This window comes from Balaenoptera ricei, chromosome 11 (genome assembly GCF_028023285.1).
Source record: "Balaenoptera ricei isolate mBalRic1 chromosome 11, mBalRic1.hap2, whole genome shotgun sequence".
In the NCBI taxonomy this organism is placed as follows: domain Eukaryota; kingdom Metazoa; phylum Chordata; class Mammalia; order Artiodactyla; family Balaenopteridae; genus Balaenoptera; species Balaenoptera ricei.
Window position 1 is genome coordinate 22,710,795 of NC_082649.1, and position 17,809 is coordinate 22,728,603.

The 17,809-nt window shown below is 38.5% G+C and overlaps 3 non-coding genes across 3 annotated transcripts; 2 read left to right on the top strand and 1 right to left on the bottom strand.

Moving 5' to 3' along the window:
* Positions 1-3,983: 3,983 nt before the first annotated feature.
* Positions 3,984-4,065, bottom strand: TRNAS-GCU (transfer RNA serine (anticodon GCU)). The gene has a single exon. It is a non-coding gene; the product is annotated as a tRNA-Ser (tRNA).
* A 6,027-nt stretch (positions 4,066-10,092) lies between these two features.
* On the top strand, positions 10,093-10,164 carry TRNAA-AGC (transfer RNA alanine (anticodon AGC)). Its single transcript has one exon. It is a non-coding gene; the product is annotated as a tRNA-Ala (tRNA).
* A 2,818-nt stretch (positions 10,165-12,982) lies between these two features.
* Positions 12,983-13,054, top strand: TRNAA-UGC (transfer RNA alanine (anticodon UGC)). Its single transcript has one exon. It is a non-coding gene; the product is annotated as a tRNA-Ala (tRNA).
* The last annotated feature ends 4,755 nt before the right edge of the window (positions 13,055-17,809 follow it).

The window sequence follows — 17,809 nt, forward strand, 5'->3', positions numbered from 1 at the left end:
CCTCTGCCTTCTCTCATTCCTTCTTCTCATTCTCATCACCCACCCCAAATGCGAAGCCGGCTTGAAAACTCCTCGAAAGCCTGCAGCCGCGGAGCGCGCAGTTCCTGCCGTCCAAGCAGAAAAACTCACGTCTCTCCCCGCGTCTCCCCTCTCCCGCCGCTCGGGCCCGCGGGAAATGGAGCGAACCTCTGAAAGCAACCTCCTCAGAAAGTGCCAAACACCTGCACCCGAAGCACCCGGGAAACGGTTCTCTGGAGCTGAGGCTCAGGGACAAGAAATGTCCCCCTGAAAAAGTACTCTGTGTGTAGACAGAGACCAAGTTGGAGACAAAGCTGATCAAACGTAGAAAGTCCGGTTAGTTCTAGATAGCCACTCATTTGCCATTAGAATGAGAAACGTAGGCGAGTGGGAGGAAAGATTTCCTTCAGCTGGACAGGAACTAAATTAGGAGGAGACAGGTATCTATGTTCTGTACAAATTAATCTCTTCTATGTCATAATAGGCAACCCTTAAATCCAGTGATCTATCTTCAGGTTCCTTCTTGCTTCAACATTTTAATGTTCTCATATGTAACCAAAAACTAAATCAAGTCCTACTCTCACCAATTCCAGTAACTCACTAAACTATAAATATTTCATTGACTCATATTATGAATTACCATTGGTTACACAGAGACTTTGTAACAAAGTAAGGTTACTAAGTTTATGAAAACAGATTCTTTTGTTTCCCACTATGAGCACTTGATTGTATCTCTACTTAGATGGTCTGTGATGATGCTAATAGCAGGGGGAAATAACATTTTCTGCTTGGAGTGTTGCCTTAGCAGGTGTGGTCCTGTCTTCTTTCAACCTTGTTGATGCTAGTATGAGCAAAAGTATCCTCCAGAGTATCCTCTCTCTTCTGAACTGGCCTGATAGCCTTCCCGGTGTGGGGAGTTTCTAACTGCATTCCCTCCAACCAATGCCACCTCCAGCCTGTGGTTCTCAGACATCTGCAGCACTAACATCCTAACCCAAAGTCAAAACCTCAAATAGACTCCAGAGTTCCAGCCACCCTCCTGGAACTTTAGGAAATGACGTAACAAAAGGGAGAACCACTTCATCTCAAATACTGAGGGAGAATTAATGACATAATCATTATGGTCATATTTAGCATCAAGGACCCATTTGTCCTAGCTCAAATTCAGTAACTCAGACATTATTCCAAGCATCTAAATTACAGTAATGAAACATACCTGGCTGGAGGAGGTACCTGCACTCAAGTGACCCAGGGCTGGAGAGAAGGCCAAGGAACAGCTGATATAGGGAGGCAGAACCAGTAACAGACACATGAGAGGCTGGGAGAGCATGTGGACACTTCTGTGGGAACCTTACCTGGTCTGTGGATCTCCCATTCTTTAAGGAAGCTGAAGGAATCTCCGTGGATATTAACAAGGACTCCCTCCTTGACCAAACTTGTGTCAAGCTCCTCTGAGCCCTCTTACAAACCATCTTTGGCCTGCCCAGCCCAGTTTTAGTAAAGAATCCTGTTGATTCCAGTTTGGGCAAGAATCCCGCTAAGCCAGTTTATCTAGAATCCCACCAACACCCTTGATATCCAATCAAGTTCCCCTTCCTTCACTCTTGATATTTAATCAAGTTTCTTTCAGTAATTTTCCACCCAATGACTCCTTACTCTGCCCCTTTGGCTATAAATCCTCAGTTGCCTCTGTTGTATTCTGAATGGAGTTTAATCTTCCTGATTGCAATAGTCTTAAAGTCTTCCTTGTCTGTTTGACTCCATCTGGTGCAATTTTTCTTTGACAGTTTCCTCAAAGAACTTGTAGACACATCCTGGGAAAACTGCTTTTTCAGAAAAGAGAGCTAACTCAGGATTTGAGGATGCAATAAATGTAGAGAATGTGTGTCCAATGTAGACGACTGAATGAATTAATGGTAGCCAATTTCCTGAGGATACAAAAACAGATTTTAAAATTTGTCCAACATATATACACTAACAAATGTAAAATAGATAGCTAGTGGGAAGCAGCCACATAGCACAGGGAGATCAGCTCGGTGCTTTGTGACCGCCTTGGGGGGTGGGATGGGGAGGGTGGGAGGGAGGGAGATGCGGGAGGGAGGAGATATGGGAACGTGTGTATATGTGTAGCTGATTCACTTTGTTATAAAGCAGAAACTAACACACCATTGTGAAGCAATTATACTTCAATAAAGATGTTTTAAAAAATAAATAAATAAATAAATAAATAAAAATAAAATTTGTCCAAGATATGAGGATGTGGCTGGTAAAATTGAAGGCAGGAGCAGCTTTCCTGGGCTGAACATTTGCAGAAATAAAGAGCATTCTGGGTGATTGGATGTAATACATAGATACCTCAGCCAGACACAAAGCTTTAAGATCAACATGAGAAGCATCTGGATGCTTTATTAAATCACAGATTCCAGAGCACACTCTCTGAGATCATAATTTAATAGATCAAGAGTGAGGCCCAGAATTCTTCATTCACAACAAGCATTTGAAGCAGCCTAGAGATCATACTTCAAATACTGCTCTCACCTTAAAAAAAAATAAAATAAAGCAAAAAATATTCTAGCTTTATAAATGTAACAAATATTTTGTTGTAGTAAAAGAAATGAAAATTAAATTGCACTGCAATATCACTATCACCTACTAAAATAACAGAGAAGCCAAAGTTGACAACATAGCATATTGGGGAGGGTGAAGGGAGAAAGGACCTCAGTCATTACTGGCTGGGAGTATAGATTAATAAAATTCCTTTGGAGGGCAGTTTGGCAGTAGATGTGAATATTTCAAATGCACATATCCTAGGACACAGCAAACTCCTTTTTAGAAATTTATCTTGTGGTATTACAAATGCACAAATTCAAAATTACATATACATATATATGAATAACTTTATACATAAGTGTCTCTCTATATAATATTATATATAAATGTATAAGGTTATTCATTGCAGCATAGTTTGTAAAAGCAAAAGATGGGGGAAAAAACCTAAATGTCCAATAGAGGGCTGGTTAAATAATATACAGTAACCCATAGGTTGGAATACCATGTGTCCTTGGAAAAGCATAAACTGTCACTTTTTTTTATGATATCGAATGTGCTCCAAGAGATATTGCTTAGGGGAAAAGGGTAAGGTACAGACCAATGTGCATAGTATGTTATCATTTGTGTTACCTCTTTTTGAGATAAGATATATTTATTGCACATGGTATATATTCATATATGCTTAATATGATTCTGGAAGGAATTAATAACAATGGCTCTCTGTGGGGAATGTAATTAGGTGGCTGGGAAATAAAGGATGCAAGGGTTTTCTGTATAGCTTTATATATATGATATTTTAACAAATATTTTAATAATTTTAAATTAAACTATATTTTATGTATAAAATACTTAAATAACTTTTATTTTATAAAATATTTTATATACATATAAAAATATTTTCCCCCAAAGTTCTGACAAGATGGAGATCACAGCAGAAACTACACAATATTGACATTCTTCTGTTCTGCTGAAGGAGGAATCCTTGGATCTAACAGGAAATGTCATGTGGGATGTATTTTCAGTTTTGTCTCTAAGCAGAGACATACCCTCCTCCTCAAAGCCAGAGAGCCTCAGTAATGGTTAAGTATTTTATTGGGGAGGGGGACACATTAAGTTAACAAACTTGGTGAAAATTGCAGTACAATTAAAAATAGGCTGAAAATATCCTGCAAGTGTAACACAACATATAATAATTTGTTGTGTATATCTCTGTGGACGATTTTAGGCAATGTTTTGTTATATCCCTCTTCCTCGAAAAAGTCCGTGTGAGTATAAGTACACCTCTCGCTCTGAGGTAAGTTGCTATATTAGATGATGATAGGCATTATTCACATGACAAGTAGGAACCCATCCAGTGAAGAACGCACTATTTACACAGGGGCCGCCCTGAAGGTGCTAAAGTCCAGAGAAACTCACGACGAGGGTGGGATTCGAACCCACGCGTGCAGAGCACAATGGATTAGCAGTCCATCGCCTTAACCACTCGGCCACCTCGTCGGACGATATTAAGATACAATCATGTCCTTCATTACTGCAGTTCCGTTCTGTCGTACTGTATCTAATTGCCTTTCTTTTCTGGTTTAATCCTGACTCAGTCCTCACAATCAGATATTTTTATATACATTTCACAGCAACCATAAAACTGAAAGTGACACTTAGAGTGGTTCGGTTACTTGGCACATATAAAATGAACAGGTAAAACCAGTACATGTCGGTATTTAAATACATAGGTCCTTGTTGAACACATGAATGAATGAACATAGCCAGGATTTCAACCCTGATTTGCTGACGCGGCTCCAGTCAGCTGCCCTGTGTTCTCCCAGAGAGTAGGGTGCCTCTGCCGCTGCACTCTGCATTCGAGGGGCCGGATTCCCTACGTCCTGATTAGAACACGTCCCGGGATTCCGGTTTTCTGGGAGAGACCAGGAAACAACAAAACCTGGCTCTGTAGTTCTTATATTTGCTTCTGAAATATGCTGGACTGCTGAAAGACTCCTTCATTTCGGTCTTGTTACCTTCTCTGGGGCTTGGGATTCATCAGTCTGCGACACACAGCAAAGGGTGAAAACGTGGTTGAAAAAAAGTATCAGCAGAAAACCCGCAAGCGTCCTGACCGGGCCGTTTTGTTTCTAGAGCAGATTGGCGTCTTAGAGTGTACGATTGATTTACGGTGGCTACCACAAACACCGAGAAGGGCCAGGTGGGGAAATCCTCACTAGTGCAGGAGCCAGGACGCCTGGGTCCTGTTGTGGTTCTGTCCCACTAACCGTGTGACCTCGGGCAGGCCACTTCACCAGTTCCATATCCACTCCTTCCCTCTCGCCCCCACAATTCTACCACCACCACCATTCTTCCCCACCCTCCCCACCCCCAGGAGGAAGCTGAACTTGACAACTTCAAATAAACTCAGCATCAATAAACCCCTTTCACTCACTAGGGTTCAATTGCTTTTCTATATTTAGTGCAGACTTCTGGAGAGAAATTTGAAAAGACTCTCACATGCCCAAATGCTGTAGCTCCTTCCTTCCTATGAAATCTCTACTTCGGTTCTCAACTTTGGCAGGAGTGACTCTCTTCTTTCCCTCTCACGTTCCTTTACTGAATTTCATAAACTCACCTTCAACATACAACATACCCTGAAACCACTTCTTTCCCACTACAGGTTTTGGCCCATAAGGAGAAGTCCAGGCTCAGTTCCTCCACTTCTCTGTTCTTCTGATGTTAAATATTCATCCCCACAGTTGTATTTCTGTTGCTGTTTGGCTTCAAGATAACCTGCTCCTCTGCTGATCCAGGTCAGCTTCCTGCATTTCTTGCTCCCAACTGCTCTGATTCCCAGGCACCCTAGGCAGGGCTCCCACATCTAGAGCTTTATCACTAGTCACCCTGACCTGTGCTCCACGTGCTCCTGAATGACTTTAGGCCCCATATAATATCATATTTGTTTATTTTGAGTGACCTCCCTAGAGAATTCTCCAACTCTTTGTGAGATCAGAAATGTCACAAAGAGTGCACTATCTAGGGGCTAATTTTTGGGAAGTAGGAGGTCCATCAGAGCTTCTAGTCAGTCATAATTGGTGAACGTTTCCTTTAATTTTCCAGTTTTTAGAGCTGCATTCTTTGCATTACTTGACTTGTGGCTGCTTCCTCCATCTTCAAAGCCTTCAGTGTAGCCTCTAGCTTCAGTCCACACATTGCCTTCTTCTTCTTTGCTTCCCTCTTATAAAGACAGTTGTGATTATATTTAGGGCCCATCCAGATAATCCAGGATAATTTTCCCATACCAAGACCTTTGATTTATTCATATCTTCACTCTCCTTTACCAAATAAGGTAACATTTACAGGTTCCAGGGTTTAAGACCTAGATATCTTTGACGGCTGTAATTTGGCTTACACAGCACATATATTTTTGAACCCAGTGATACAACTCCTGGGCACATCTCCCAGATATTTAGGGAAAACTTTACAACGATGCTTACTGTAAACAGGCACAGCATCTAACTTTGTCTTCAATCTAGTCATTAGTCCTCCTCTTTTCTCTTCTCTACTCTTCTCATTCTAAATGTTATTAATGTGTGAGTTCTCCCACAGAAAAGCCAGAGTATTTGGGCTTGGTGTGATCCCTAGTTTTTATTTTCAATCCTTCTTGAACACTATTTTCCCACTCTTATAGCTTTTTCCTCTGTACCTTCTCCTGCCAAAAATCCATAAAGAACAATTTAACCTAAAGTAGGTTTTGGAAATTTCTACTTCCATAGGTAACAAAAAACCTTTTTTCCCATCGAAAAATTACCTGGATCCTTATTTTCTCTAACAGCAGTGAGCCTGTTATCCAGATCATGTTTTCTGAGAACAAGTATTTAAAGAACATTTTTCTGTAATATGATTGATTTCACAGAGGGGTCATATTTTTCCCTGTGGTTCCCCTTGTATCCTCAGAGATCCTTATGACCAGTAAATAATATACAGTCCCAAAGACATGGGGAATTCCTGAGCTGGGGAAGATGGTGCTTATCAAAGGGATATAACTAGATTATTCCAGGCTGAGAAGTTCCAGTTTAATACTAACAACAACAAGAATAGCCACCAAATAATAAAAGCACACTCTGTTCTAGGTCCCAGTGAATAAAAGTTTTGTACATTTCTTCTTTAAACCTCACAACAATCATGAAATATAGTATAATATATAATATATATTAAATATAATAATACCTATTATCATTTTCAGTTTACATGTGAAGAAACTGAGATTTAGAGAGATTAAATAACATATCCAACCCAGGCACCTGAGACATCTCCAAGGCCATTTCAACCCCCAAATCTGGCAGGTTGCAAGGCTCTGTAAACAAATAGATAATACTGTTTCCCTTTTCTCCCTAGGCCAGTGTTCTCTATTGCAAAATCCAAGTGGTGTTTGCTCCTGAAAAAATGTCTCCCTCACATTAGGTTTCATTGGACTTTCTCATTCAGAAAACAGAATTGCCCAGCATGACCTCTGGGGAGGGTAAAGGGATCTTGCTAATTTGCTCCTTAGGCCTCTTTTGTGGTTTCTTAAAACCTTTTAACAACTTTCTGAGGAGAGGTTAAAATGAGGATAAATTGAAGAAGAAGAAATATATGCTATAGAGCATTGCTCTGTGCAGAGTATGGACCTGAAATCTGGCCCTGTCAGTACTGATCTTGAGGATGTTTGGGCATCTACAGAGGGAGCTGCAAGTTGGAGGGACAGAGGCAAGACTCCACCATTGGATTTGAGAGTATTTTAGGAGGGGAAATGCCAATAAAATGATCCAGATATCACTTCTCATTGCCTTGTCTGCCTAAGAACAAAATGGAAAAACAAAAACAACAACGACAAACAAAAAACAAAAACAAAAAAAAAACAGAAAGAGAAAAAAGAGAACTCCCAATTAAGTGTCAAAACACTAAATCAGGGGATTCAGGTCACATACAATTCTCTAGTACTCTGAAGATAAAAGCTTACCAAAAACTAGTTCATTTAATTTTCCCACATAAAAAGATTCTTGTTGAACTTTGATAGTGCATCTTGATGTTCTGTATTAGCCACTATACATCAAATCTTAGTGCAGGAAACAGTAACGAATTGCTCTTTTCTTTTACTTCAAGGTTAATCATGATATCCTTGGTAAACATTTTACCTTGGAAGGGAAATCTCTTGTGGAGATAAAACCCAGGCAGAAACAGGAAGAGGAACCCCCCAGGGACTGAAATAACATATCTCTGAACACTGTTCTTGTGTTTGAAAACTTCATATTGAAGTATAACAAACATACAGAAAAAGTACACAAATTATACTTGGCAATTTTTCATACAGTGAACCCATTTGTGTAACCAACACCCAGATGAAGAAACAGAACATTCCCAGTAACCCAGAAGCTCTTCTCCTGTCCTCTTCTAGCCACTACCCACAAGACAGGAACTAACTTAACTTCTTATACCATACATTAGTTTGGGCAGTTTTAAAATTTCATACAAAAGGAATCATACACTCTGTTGATTTCTTTCACGCAACAAGTTTATGTTTGTGATTTTCCCCCCCTTACCCCTATTTGCTTTGGGTATATCAGAGGAGGTAGGACTCAGTTAAAAAAACAAAAACAAACTCCCCAGCCCAAATTCTCATCCTGATCATCAGCTCCCTCATCCACTTCTGTTGAGCAGAATCCCAGTGTTGGGTGTTTATTTACTGGACATGAGGACAGACTCAGTCTAGGAGAGTGTGAACAAGAGAGTGGCTTAGAAAGTAAAAACGACTCAAAAAAATGATGGAGACATTTCAAACAGACATAGGAAGCCAGTTTGAAGGGACTCCCAGTGGCCAAATCTGGGACTATTTGTGCACCAAAGTAGTTAAGTATCATAATCAATTATAAACCATCGAAAAACTAGAAATCCATACAAATGATTGTTTAGTAGCATGCCAAGCACTGACTGTAAATATGGTGGAGGGACTGGAGCTGGAAAATCATTATTCTGTAACAATCATAATAAAGATTTGCTCAGACTATGCATGTTAAATCTTGGGGGAGATTTTGATGAGGAACAGGATATTTGTAGTCTTAAATCACTGTCCTACGAAGCAGGGATCAAAATTAACCTCACCAGTGAGTGACAGACAGTCCTTACCTGCCTCCAGGTATGATACTTTGAGAAGCACACAGCATTATCTACGTAGTAATCCACTAGGGAATGCATAGTCTGAATCTAATCAGGAGAAAACAGTCAAAAACCAAAGTGAAAGACATTCTATTTTTAAAAATAAAAGAAAAAAATACACTATTATTGAAATGGCACATTAATGTCATGAAAGAAAAAGAAAGGCTGAGGAAATGTCCCAGATTAAAGGAAACTAAAGACATGTCATCTAAATACAATACCTGACACTAGACTAGATCCTGTACTCTAGGGGGTAATTGGTCAAATTGGAATGCAGACTGTAGATTAAATACAGCTATTTATTTAATGTTAAATTCACTGAAGTTCATGATCGTACAGCGGTTAGGTAGGAAAGTATTTAAGGGTAAGTGAACATGATGTACTGCAGCTTACTCTCACATGGGAGAGAGAGGGAGGAGATGGGGTAAAATATTAACAATAGCTAAGTCTGGGTAAAAGGTGTATGGTTATTTGGGGTAATATTTTTATTTTTTTCAAAATTTTAATAAGTTTGAAATTCAGAGGGAGGAAAAGAGAGACTGCGATGGACGTGCCCGAGAAATCAATGCGTGTGAATTGGGCCCGGGCCAACTCTTTAAAGTATAGGAAGCTTCCCCCCTTCCCAAACCTTCCGAGGTACTAATAATTCTTCATAGCTCCCTGGTTCCCAAGGGATTGGTCGCGGAGAAACAGAAGCCAGTCCTGCCTTGCCTGCTCACCGTTTATCTAAATAACATCCCAGCCCAGCCCAACCCACCCTCGACTAGCTCCGCAAGGCAAGGGGACTCCAGGGTTTTGCCGGAGGTAAGTGTTGCTAAGTTGGACGATCTGGGCGCCTACTGTCCAGGACATCGTGAGCTCGCTGGGATGTTCCCTGCCATCACCACGAAACACTCAGTGGATTTTTCTGGCTTCCGGAAATGGAGATGATTTGAGGGTCTTTGTTCCAAGGGAGTTGGTGCTGGACGCGGGAACTGGAGCTCTGCAGGCGCGGACCCGCTTTGACTCCACCTCTGCTCCCTTCCCAACGCCACCTCCTCAGTGGGTACCCCGGCTGCCCAGCTACCTGCTTCGGCCTCCTGAAGCCTTACATGTGGAAAGGGCAGGAATGGAGGGAGGCTGGAGAGAGTGAGAGACAACAGATTGTCGAGACAACAGATTGCCTCTTTTCAGCCTCCTTCCTTTGGAGTCTCATTCTGTTGCTTTCTTATGAGGCCGCTGCTCAGTCCGTTTCGCAAATGGAGAATTTTACATTCACGTTTCCTCTGCAATTTACTAAATCTTTGAGAAGCAAAGAAATAATGATTATAAATCACGAAAGGAATCCGGAGAAAAGCCCTCGCAGTTGGGGGTGTAGCTCAGTGGTAGAGCGCGTGCTTAGCATGTACGAGGTCCCGGGTTCAATCCCCGGCACCTCCACCAGTTTTGAGAGGATGCATTTGTGATCAAACCACTTTTCCTTTCATCTCTCCCTTTAAACCTGGTGTCTTCTTTCATTCAATTTTCTGCCTACCTGTACTGCCTTTGTAGTAAGTAGTTTCTGCCCCGAGAGCGTTGCCACCACCAGAAATATCCTAAATCCTACGTGACAAGCGTTTTTGAAAGATAATTGGCCTGATTTCTTTGGATGCCAAGTTAAAAACAAAAAAGAAGAAGACAGAAAACAACAGACTCTCGGTTTCATTCACTTTCTTCTGAATTCTGAAGAGTTCTTAGAGCAAAAACCAAACTGGAGGTGGAATAGCAGAAAAATATCTTGTGATTTCTGCTGACCACCCCATACTTTGTTTTCTTGAATCACCAGATATGGAAACCGTGGGTTCCAGTCATAACCGCAAGGTTCTATGCACAGAGAAACAATAAAGCACTGTCTGTCATTGTACGTGATGCCTTCCAAGCCTAAACTGAATGATACAGAGTGAATGAAGACTGGCTGTTTCAATGAATCCAGACCACTGCCGCTTTGCTGAGATAACTTATTGGGAGTGTGAGAGATCAAGCATCTAAATATCTCCTGTTCAAGAAAATTTCAATCAAAATAAATGACATGGGCTCATTTCAGAAATAAATCTGAGTGAACGACAACTTCCACTTTGCCAACACAAACAAGTAACCCACAATACCCATATGTCTTAACCAATCTAAAAATCAAAGCTGATTTGCTTAGGCCCACCTAGTCTGAAATATTGGTTTCATAATATGAGAGGGAAAAAAAAATCAGTTGTCCCTTTTAAACGTATTGATTTCTAGGAATTAGTTCTTATTCTGAAAAATAATTCTGTACAATATATATTTTTAGTAAGTTTTTATGATCTGTACCACCTATTTAAGTCACTTTAACTATATCTGTGGTCACAGAGATTTAATTTCTTCATGACAAGATAAGGATATCCACTATCGTTACTATTTTAACGCTATAATGGAGGTACTAATCAAGGAATTTAGCATGAAAAAGTAATTAGAGGAGTAGGTAGTGGATAGGAAGGGATAAAGCTCTCTCTATACACCTTGGTAGGGTTATATATCTAGAAACTACTCCTCAGAACAGAAAAGCTACTACAAATGGACAATTTAGTAAAGAACCTGGTTGTAAAATTAACACACACACACACACACACACACACAAGTCTTCCTACATCCAGACTTTGGAGGTTTTTGGTTATTGATTCATTATTTTGAAAGTTGACAAATGAAGGAAAAGAATCAAGTATTTATACTACCTCTCATACAGAATGTATGTCAGGATAAACATACAGTTGATGAGGGAAAATTTTTTTCTGTAGAAGAATGACAGCTAATACATGCAGGAGGAATGATAAAATAGAGTCAACATTTTGCAACTGATATTGCTATAATGCATCCTGGTCACAATCATCAGTGGTTGCTACAACCATGAAGTGAAATTGGATGGGGGAGCTCTAGAACAGATGGAGCAGGCTGACATACCCGATCAATTTCTCTCTAAAAGTGAGACTGCTACACAACATGTGCCTCTCGACACAGTGAAACAGAACATGCCCGGGACCACCAATGAAATACTTGTACTAAAAAATTAGTGCTTTGTCTAGTCTAATAGATGGAACCATCTGTTTACAGTAAATATTGGGAATATAGGAATATGTTTAATAACATCACAAAAATGCAATCAGTCAAATCCAGAATGTGGGACATTCTCCTGGACAAACTGAAACTCAAGAAAGAAATGGCATGGGGGATAAAGGGAAGTGGAACTGATACAGATTAAATGACATGTAAGGAGAATAATAAATAAATGCAACATATTTGGATCCTGATTCAAACAAGGTAATTGGAAAAAGAAACAATCAAACACATACTGAGGATTTGATTATATTAAGAAGGTTTATTATTTTTGCTGGTTGTGATGTTATTGTGGCAGTGTTAAAAAAGAAAGTTTATAACTATTAGTTATACATGGGAAAATATTTATGGTTGAGACTAATATCTGGAACTTGATTTTTATTCCAGGAGGGGAAAAAAAAGCACAAAAAGAAACAAACAAGCACAACAAAACTATGATAAATGCCGAAGTTGGGTGGTAGGTACATAGGTATTCATTATAGTATGATTTCTACTTTGTTTTAAAATGCCCAAAACAAAAAGCTAAAAATTTAATACTTTATATATATAATATGCTTTATATTGTATATTAAATTTATTTAAATTTTTATTTTCATCAAAGAATGGCTTCTATTTCTTTTTTGTTTGTTCTTCCTTCTCTAGTTCCTTTAGGTGTAAGGTTAGATTGTTTATTTGAGATTTTTCTTGTTTCTTGAGGTAAGATTGTATTGCTATAAACTTCCCTCTTAGAACAGCTTTTACTACATCCCATAGATGTATAGACTACATCATGAAATTTCCCAGTGGTGTGTTGTAGTCATCTATGTTTTGTTTTTGTTGTTGTTGTTGTTTTGTTTTGTTTTGTTTTGATGCCAGCCTTTCCAAAAGACTCTTGATCTGAATGACGTATGTTCATGGTCCTACTGGGATAAAAGCTAATTTTACAACTTCTTGTTCTCAGCTGGGCCTAGTCAGGTGCAAGAGAATCTGAAGGCTTTAGTGACATTGATTTACAAAACACATCTTCTTTCTGACATTCAAGGCCTCTAAAATTCATACGATTCTTGCACAACAAAGTAAACAAAATATACTTTAGGGGAAAATTGACCATGTATTCATAAAGAAAACTATTCCGGGGCCACATTAGCTATATAGGCTTGGGGATGTAGCTCAGTGGTAGAGCGCATGCTTTGCATGTATGAGGTCCTGGGTTCGATCCCCAGCGTCTCCAGCTTCTTAGTACTCTCTTGGCAGCATCCTAGAATGTTGGATCTGTATTAAACAGATATAGCTGGTTTTCAGCACTTTAGATATTTCTGAGCATTTAAAGTTTAAACAATACGCTGCTGAAAAAAAAAATATAACTTGCTTCGATTGCCAAGACCCCATCAGACTCTGATGCTATAACCCTCTTTGGGAGGAGGGGAGAAATGGTAGGGTTAAGAGAGATTAGGCTGAGACAATGGATAGGTTGGTTTCCACTCCTACCCTTTGTTTTTGTTTTTCTGTTTTTTTCAACAATTCTTTGACCTTTGTCACAAGTGTTTCTATCTCACTAGGTCATAAACAAATATTTTATTTCTCATTCCTTCTATTTTAGAAGAGATCATATTTGAAATCAACTGCTGAATACAAAGTACACTACTGGTATGAGTGGGTAAAAATATGACTAATTTCTAATAAATTGGCTGCCTGAAGCTAAGAATGTGACTAGCAGAATCATAGGCAAAGAACAGTCTTCAGGTAAGAGGAAAGACTTGGTTAGAAATGTATGCAAAGAGGGGGAAGAATTTTTACTAGCTTTTCCTTTGTTCTTTGTGTAAATGAGAAAAAGCTGCTGCTATCAATTGTCATCAAGGATATAGGCTAAGAAACAGTTTTCTCTAAAAACATAGGCTGAGAAAATTTGTTCTCGGAAATCGTATCAGTAGGAATGGAACATCCCACTATTGCCTAGATTATCTGAGCCACGTGCCTCAAAATACTTTGGCCTTGACTAAAACTTTGACTATGACTTTGACATAGAAACTCAGATTTGATTTCCCACAATTTCCAGAGTTTCGGTAAGGGTTTTCAGAAATATCTTCTAGTATTTATCTTAACACTGTAGTTTTAAGAAAACAGGATATGATTCCAATTCTCATGCAATGCATGATACAGCCACTTTATACATAGCCCTTCTTTGCTTTGATTCTCTAAAACGCTGTTTCATTTAAGTTAAATTAAATTAAACTAAATTAAATTAAACTCCACCCCACCTAACAAATCCTATAATAACTCTATCTCTTGCTTTGTTTGGTGAAAGCCTGTATTTCTATTTGAAATCGTCCCTTTCTTTTTTATTTCTTATTTATTTATTTATTTATTTATTTTAATTTTTGAATTTTATTTTATTTATTTTTTTATACAGCAGGTTCTTATTAGTCATCAATTTTATAAACATCACTGTATACATGTCAATCCCAATCTCCCAATTCATCACACCACCACCCCCAACCCCCACAGCTTTACCACCTTGGGGTCCATACGTTTGTTCTCTACATCTGTGTCTCTATTTCTGCCCTGCAAACCGGTTCATCTGTACCATTTTTCTAGGTTTCACATATATGCGTTAATATACGATATTTGTTTTTCTCTGTCTGACTTACTTCACTCTGTATGACAGTCTCTAGATCTATCACATCTCTACAAATGACCCAATATCATTCCTTTTTATGGCTGAATAATATTCCACTGTATATATGTACCACATCTTCTTTATCCATTCCTCTGTTGATGAGCATTTAGGTTGCTTCCATGACCTGGCTATTGTAAACAGTGCTGCAATGAACATTGGGGTGCATGGGGCTTTTTGAATTATGGTTTTCTCTGGGTATATGCCCAGTAGTGGGATTGCTGGGTCATATGGTAATTCTAGTTTTAGTTTTTTAAGGAACCTCCATACTGTTCTCCACAGTGGCTGTTTCAATTTACATTCCCACCAACAGTGCAAGAGGGTTCCCTTTTCTCCAAACCCTCTCCAGCATTTGTTGTTTGTAGATTTTCTGATGATGCCCATTCTAACTGATGTGAGGTGATACCTCATTGTAGTTTTGATTTGCATTTCTCTAATAATGAGTGATGTTGAGCAGCTTTTCATGTGCTTCTTGGCCATCTGTATGTCTTCTTTGGAGAAATGTCTATTTAGGTCTTCTGCCCATTTTTTTTTAATATTGAGCTGCATGAGCTGTTTATATATTTTGGAGATTAATCCTTTGTCCGTTGATTTGTTAGCAAATATTTTCTCCCATTCTGAGGGTTGTCTTTTCATCTTGTTTATGGTTTCCTTTGCTGTGCAAAAGCTTTGAAGTTTCATTAGGTCACATTTGTTTATTTTTGTTTTTATTTCATTACTCTAGGAGGTGGATCAAAAACGACCTTGCTGTGATTTATGTCAAAAAGTGTTCTTCCTATGTTTTCCTCTAAGAGTTTTATAGTGTCCAGTCTTACATTTAGGTCTTTAATCCATTTTCAGTTTATTTTTGTGTATGGTGTTAGGGAGTGTTCTAATTTCATTCTTTTACGTGCAGCTGTCCAGTTTTCCCAGCACCACTGATTGAAGAGACTGTCTTTTCTCCATTGTATATCCTTGCCTCCTTTGTCATAGATTAGTTGACCATAGGTGCGTGGGTTTATCTCTGGGCTTTCTATCTTGTTCCATTGATCTATGTTTCTGTTTTTGTGCCAGTACCATATTGTTTTGATTACTGTAGCTTTATAGTATAGTCTGAATTCAGGGAGTCTGATTCCTCCAGCTCTGTTTTTTTCCCTCAAGACTGCTTTGGCTATTCGGGGTCTTTTGTGTCTCCATACAAATTTTAAGATTTTTTCTTCTATTCCGTAAAAAATGCCATTGGTAATTTGATAGGGATTGCATTGAATCTGTAGATTGCTTTGGGTAGTATAGTCATTTTCACAATATTGATTCTTCCAATCCAAGAACATGGTATATCTCTCCATCTGTTGGTATCATCTTTAATTTCTTTCATCAGTGTCTTATAGTTTTCTGCATACAGGTCTTTTGTCTCCCTAGGTAGGTTTATTCCTAGGTATTTTATTATTTTTGTTGCAATGGTAAATGGGAGTGTTTCCTTAATTTCTCTTTCAGATTTTTCATCATTAGTGTATAGGAATGCAAGAGATTTCTGTACATTAATTTTGTATCCTGCAACTTTACCAGATTCATTGATTAGCTCTAGTAATTTTCTGGTGGCATCTTTAGGATTCTCTATGTATAGTATCATGTCATCTGCAAACAGTGACAGTTTTACTTCTTCTTTTCCAATTTGTATTCCTTTTTCTTCTCTGATTGCCATGGCTAGGACTTCCAAAACTATGTTGAATGATAGTGGCAAGACATCCTTGTCTTGTTCCTGATCTTAGAGGAAATGCTTTCAGTTTTTCACCATTGAGAATGATGTTTCTGTGGATTTGTCATATATGGCCTTTATTATGTTGAGGAAAGTTCCCTCTATGCTCATTTCCTGGAGAGTTTTTGTCATAAATGGGTGTTGAATTTTGTCAAAAGCTTTTTCTGCATCTATTGAGATGATCATATGGTTTTTCTTCTTCAATTTGTTAATATGGTGTATCACATTGATTGATTTGTGTATATTGAAGAATCCTTGCATCCCTGGGATAAATCCCACTTGATCGTGGTGTATGATCCTTTTAACATGTTGTTGGATTCTATTTGCTAGTATTTTGTTGAGGATTTTTGCATCTATATTCATCAGTGATATTGGTCTGTAATTTTCTTTTTTTGTAGTATCTTTGTCTAGTGTTGGTATCAGGGTGATGGTGGCCTCATAGAATGATTTGGGAGTGTTCTTTCCTCTGCAATTTTTTGGAAGAGTTTGAGAAGGATGGGTGTTACCTCTTCTCTAAATGTTTGATAGAATTCACCTGTGAAGCCATCTGGTCCTGGACTTTTGTTTGCTGGAAGATTTTTAATCACAGTTTCAATTTCATTACTTGAGATCGGTCTGTTCATATTTTCTATTTCTTCCTGGTTCAGTCTTGGAAGGTTATACGTTCCTAAGAATTTATCCATTTCTTCCAGGTTTTCCATTTTATTGCCATAGAGTTGCTTGTAGTAGTCTCTTAGGATGCTTTGTATTTCTGCAGTGTCTGTTGTAACTTCTCCTTTTTCATTTCTAATTTTATTGATTTGAGTCCTCTCCCTCTTTTTCTTGATGAGTCTGGCTAATGGTTTATCAATTTTGTTTATCTTCTTAAGGAACCAGCTTTTAGTTTTATCGATCTTTGCTATTGTTTTCTTTGTTTCTATTTCAGTTATTTCTGCTCTGATCTTTATGATTTCTTTCCTTCTCCTAACTTTGGGTTTTGTTTGTTCTTCTTTCTCTAGTTCCTTTAGGTGTAAGGTTAGATTGTTTATTTGAGAGTTTTCTTGTTTCTTGAGGTAGGCTTGTATAGCTATAAACTTCCCTCTTAGAACTGCTTTTGCTGCATCCCATAGGTTCTGGATCGTGGTGTTTTCATTGTCATTTGTCTCTAGGTATTTTTTGATTTCCTCTTTGATTTCTTCAGTGATCTCTTGGTTATTTAGTAACGTATTGTTTAGCCTCCATGTGTTTGTGTTTTTTACGGTTTTTTCCCTATAATTCATTTCTAATCTCATAGCATTGTGGTCAGAAAAGATGCTTGATATGATTTCAATTTTCTTAAATTTACTGAGGCTTGATTTGTGACCCAAGATGTGATCTATCCTGGAGAATGTTCCGTGCGCACTTGAGAAGAACGTGTAATCTGCTGTTTTTGGATGGAATGTCCTATAAATATCAATTAAATCTATCTGCTCTATTGTGTCATTTAAAGCTTCTGTTTCCTTATTTATTTTCATTTTGGATGATCTGTCTATTGGTGTAAGTGAGGTGTTAAAGTCCCCCACTATGATTGTGTTACTGTCAATTTCCTCTTTTATAGC